Source organism: Oryctolagus cuniculus, chromosome 3 (assembly GCF_964237555.1).
Source record: "Oryctolagus cuniculus chromosome 3, mOryCun1.1, whole genome shotgun sequence".
Classification (NCBI taxonomy): domain Eukaryota; kingdom Metazoa; phylum Chordata; class Mammalia; order Lagomorpha; family Leporidae; genus Oryctolagus; species Oryctolagus cuniculus.
In genome coordinates, this window is record NC_091434.1 from 134457468 (window position 1) to 134462744 (window position 5277).

Sequence of the window (5277 nt, forward strand, 5' to 3'; positions counted from 1 at the left end):
AAGAATGAAACTATATATTTTTATCTTAACAGGTAAAAAATTCAACTTGTTTTTTTTATTTTTATTTTTTATTTTTTTTTGACAGGCAGAGTTAGACAGTGAGAGAGAGTGACAGAGAGAAAGGTCTTCCTTTTCCATTGGTTCACCCTCCAATGGCTGCTGCGGCCGGCATGCTGCGCCGATCTGAAGCCAGGAGCCAGGTGCCTCTCCTGGTCTCCCATGCGGGTGCAGGGCCAAGGACCTGGGCCATCCTCCACTGCCTTCCCTGGCCACAGCAGAGAGCTGGCCTGGAAGAGGGGCAACTGGGACAGAACCGGCGCCCCAACCAATACTAGCACCCAGAGTACCAGCACTGCAGGCAGAGGATTAGTCTGGTGAGCCATGGCACCAGCTGAAAATTCAACTTGTAACAGATTAAAAACCTCAGTTTAAGACCTGCGAATTTGAAAATAACAGAAGAAAACATGGAAGAAATGCATTATGATATTTTTATGGGAAAGAACTTGCTTGTTTTTTAGATTAGAACTCAAATGCACAGGAAACAAAAACAAAAGTGGACAAATGGGATTCATCAAACAAAGGAGTTGCTGTACAGCTAAGCAAACAATCAATAGAGGGGCTGATGCTATGGCATAGTGGGTAAAGCTGCCGCCTGAAGCGGCATCCCATATGGGTGCTGGTTCTAGTCTCAGCTGCTCCACTTCTGATCCAGCTCTCTGCTATAACCTGGGAAAGCAGTAGAAGATGGCCCAGATCCATGGGCCCCTGCACCTTCGTGGGAGACCCAGAAGAGGTTCCTGGTTCCTGGCTTCAGATGGGCACAGCTCTAGTTGTTGCAGCCAATTGGGGAGTGAACCAGTGGATGGAAGACCTCTCATTCTGCCTCTCCTTCTCTCTGTGTAACTCTGACTTTCAAATAAATAAATAAATAATTTAAAAAATGACAAGCAATTGCATTAATCAAAGATGATACTGAATTATAAATGCAGTAAAACTATAAAAATAAATACATAATTAAAAAGGTTTGTGACATAACACTATAGTTAAATAATATTCAAAAGTCAAAGAAAAGGATATATATTGAATATATATAAGTTGCAGGCAAAACATATATTTTTGTAAAAGAATATGCTGTAGTGTTAAAAAATTTGTAATATGGTGTTTCTATGAGCAGAAAAATTGGTAAAAAAGAACTACTAAACCAAAAACATAGATTAGCTAGTAAGAAATGTTAAATATATCAAATTCAAATTATTATGAAAACAGACCTATGGAGTCCTATTCATAAGCACTTTAAACTTTTCAGCTATACAGAAAGAGCTTTCTTACATGCCTATAGTGTTATTATATGGAAAAAATCTTTGTTATAAATATATTCAAGTATAAAAGCCTTTGGAATAAAGTCTAGTCAAAATATGAATTTATTTTGTAGAAAATGATAATTTCTAAAATTTTAAACAGTATTATAGAAGAGGATTGAATAAATTAAAATAATCCATGCTTTTTCGTGTGCATTCCAATATTTGTTATTTTTATCAAATTAATGCATATAATAAAAGCTCCTCTGACTTCAACAATTTTCTCAAGTGATTTATGTTTAATCAATGCAAACAAACTAAATGAAAAGCTTATGATAGAGAATTACATGCCATTGCCTTTTGCAAAGTGATCTGCAATAGAAAGAGCCTGGTGGATGCCCCCAACCTGATCCCTTCCAAACAACGGTGTTCACAGTGTCCCTGGCACACTGACTCAGGAAGCAGGAGACTCTGCCAGCTCTCTGTGTTGGGGTCCTCTTGTTGACCAGTCACTCCTTTAGATTGCCAGAGTCAGGAGCCCCACCTTGCTGTCTCTGTTCATCAGTCTTCATTTTTTGGCCAAGATGATGTTAGTAATCCAAAACCATAGAACTGCCACCTCCACTGCTGTCTTCTACTTTTGCAACTCCATGGGCAGTGGGTCTCACATGCCCACTTTTTTCGTATCTGCAAAAATATTTGTCTCGCCAATTAATGCATAGGTCTCACAGTTCTCTTTGTGCATGGTCCACAGGTATGTAAGTAGACTGATGGTTCTGGCCCCCACAGTTCTGGATCAGGGTAGAAGGTGGACCTCTAGGGCCCGGGCCACAGACCTTTGTGGTCCTTGTTCCAAACCAGCCATGGCCTCAGGATTTTTTTCTGTGAAGCGATAGGTCAAAGCCTTTGCAGAGGCACCAAATCCCAGATAGCAGCTGAAGGGCCAGCACAATGTTGTGACACACTTGCATGGCATCTTGGAGGTTGTGTTCTGCTTCAGAGAGAATCTCTTTGCTGACTCCCTTGATGAGAGTGGTGCAGGCAAAGAAATTTATTGACCTTGTTTCAAACTTTATTCCCAGGCTTCTTCAGCTTAATTAGTTGGAAAGAATGAACTGTGTATATGCAAAAACAGAAAAGAGCTGCACTGTCCAAGGGGCATGGGCTTAAAAGCATAAGAGGTCTAGATTTTATTGGATCCCAAGCAAAATATCTTTAAAACACAGTCCTAATGTAAAACATCAGCTCCTGGGAACTTCTTCAAGTTTTACTTTCTTCGGAAGTGAACTCCCATTTTGCCTCATTCTTACAAGTCTCAACAAAATTCTCCAGGAGATCTCCAGCCTCATCATCATCATCATCATCATCTTCATCCTCTCCAGATGTAAGTGGTGCTTTTCCAGCCACAGTTGTTTGCGCAGAGCTTCAGCCAGCCTCCTGAATCTGTTCAGATGTCTGACCACGCTGGTTTCCGACGCTGGAGAGCATTTCTACCAGCTGCTTTGTCTCATCACGGCCCATAATGGTGAAAGTGTTTGCTGCCAGAGAAGCCTGAATTTTGGGGGTTGTTACAGTGGAGCCTTGTTCTTTGATGTGTAAACATATTCACCTCTTCAGTATCAGAGATGTTGTTTACCTCGATTTCTTGAAAGAGAACTGAAGTCGTATGTTTGTTATTTTTTTTTAAATCATCTGCAGCTGCTGTTCTATGAACCACCTTCTTTCTGCAAGCAGTTCCCTTCCCACCAATACGCTCTTGTGCCTGCAGGTTGTTGAGTTTTTCCTGGTTCATGACAGTTTCTTCCATCGTGCCTGAGTGGAAATGGTGCTGTGTGAAGGACTAGCGTTGGCACACAGGGGTCTCAGGCAGACCAGCTGAGATGAAGTGCACACATGTGGGGATGCAAGATGGAAGCTCTCTTCTTCTATTGGACAAGTCAGGCATAATCTTCTTCTTGTATAATCTATGTCAGCCTTGCTTTCTCCTTGTACTCCAGAGAAGAATCCAGCACCACGTGCAAGGATTCCTGATACAGCACTGCATTTGTAAATGGGTCACATCCTTGGTAACCAGGACTCCACATAAGTCATAAGACACCCAGATATCTTTTCCACCATTTCACACTTTTTTATGGCATTCTCTTTCCGACCATTCTCCTCTAACAGTCCAGTCTTGACGATTTCTGGGGCAATACTGCCAGCCAAAGAGGTCCACCACCTGATGACGTTGGCATTAATGGAGCTGTGGATAATTTTAAGCATCATATCACAGTTGTTGATGTTAACAGCTGCACTGATTTTCTTTGGGGTGCTGATAATATCAAACCCATGTCTTGCAATAAGCACCGATCACCACCGCCGGGTGCATCTGTTACTCTAGGAAGATGTCCCACACACAAGGCATTTCTCCTGAAAGAATTACTGATGTGGTCCCAGCTCCAGATCCATTCTTGGTGTTCTGCCTGAGCCCAAGCCTGGTATGATGGCCTATCATGGTGGTGTGATGCATAGCTGGGGACAAAGAGCTGGGGGAGCCAGCAAACTTTCTGGAGGGCCAAACTCAGTATTTTTTGGAGTATTTTATTATGTAAAGTCATTTCTTTAGAAAAGAGTAACAGAGTCCATTCGCACAGATGGAACGAAAATACTATGCATGAGGGGGACTTCAAAGAGTTTGTGGAAAATATAGTGAAAAAGTTTTTTATTTTTGTAGAAAAAACTTTAAATCCACATACAGTTTTTTTTTTTTTTTTTGACAGGCAGAGTGGACAGTGAGAGAGAGAGACAGAGAGAAAGGTCTTCCTTTGCCGTTGGTTCACCCTACAATGGCCACCGCGGCCAGCGCGCTGCTACTGGCGCACCACGCTGATCCGATGGCAGGAGCCAGGTACTTATCCTGGTCTCCCATGGGGTGCAGGGCCCAAGCACTTGGGCCATCCTCCACTGCACTCCCTGGCCATAGCAGAGAGAGAGCTGGCCTGGAAGAGGGGCAACCGGGACAGAATCCGGCGCCCCGACCAGGACTAGAACCCGGTGTGCCGGCGCCGCAAGGTGGAAGATTAGCCTAGTGAGCCGCGGCGCCGGCCCCACATAGAGTTTTGTCACAAAGCATAGTCTCCATTACACTTCTCCCAATTCTTTATACAGCTTCAAAATATTTTGCATCTTGGAAAAATTTTTCCATTAAATTTGGAGTACCCTTCACATACTCTAATAATGTTAATGAATCAGAAATATAATTTCAAAACCACGATGAGAGAGAATCTCACACCAGCTAGAATAGCTTTTATGAAAAATACAGTCAATAACTAATGTTGGTGAGGATGTAAAGAACTAAGAATGCTTATACACTGTTGCTGGGTATGCAAATTAGTATATACCCACTGTGAAATAAAAACAACTTACAACTAGGGTCAGGCATTTGGCACAGCAGTTAGGCGCTGTTTGTGATGCCTGCATCCTCTATCAGAGTGCTTGGGATCAAGCCCTGACTCTGCCTCCAATCCCAGCTTCCTGCTAATGAGAACCTTTGGAGGTAGCAGGTGATTGCTCAATGACTTAGGACACTGTCACCCAACTGGGATATCCATTCAAGCTCCAGGCTCCTAAGTCCTGGCTGTTGCAGGCATTTGGGGAATTAACCAGCAGGTGAAAAGATCTCTAACTTGGTCTCTTTTTTATCTCGCTGTCATTCAAATAAGTAAAAAATATAGAAATATATATATATATATATATATAACTGAAAATACATCTACTATATGATCCAGCAATTCCACTCTTGAGCATATTTCCAAAAGAAATGACATCATTACATCAAAGAGATACCTTCACTCCCATGTTTACTGCAGCACTGTTCACAGTAGCCAAGAAATGAAATCAACCGAAGTGTCCTTAAACAGATGAGTAAAGAAAGAAAACATGATATATACCCAATAAAATATTACTCAGCCTTGAAAAATGAAACCCTCACACTGACAGT

At 42.1% G+C, this 5277-nt stretch overlaps 1 pseudogene; it reads right to left on the reverse strand.

Annotated features, from left to right (window-relative positions):
- Positions 1 to 1842: 1842 nt before the first annotated feature.
- LOC138849195 (transcription factor BTF3 pseudogene) lies at positions 1843 to 3988 on the reverse strand (annotated as a pseudogene).
- Positions 3989 to 5277: the final 1289 nt, after the last annotated feature.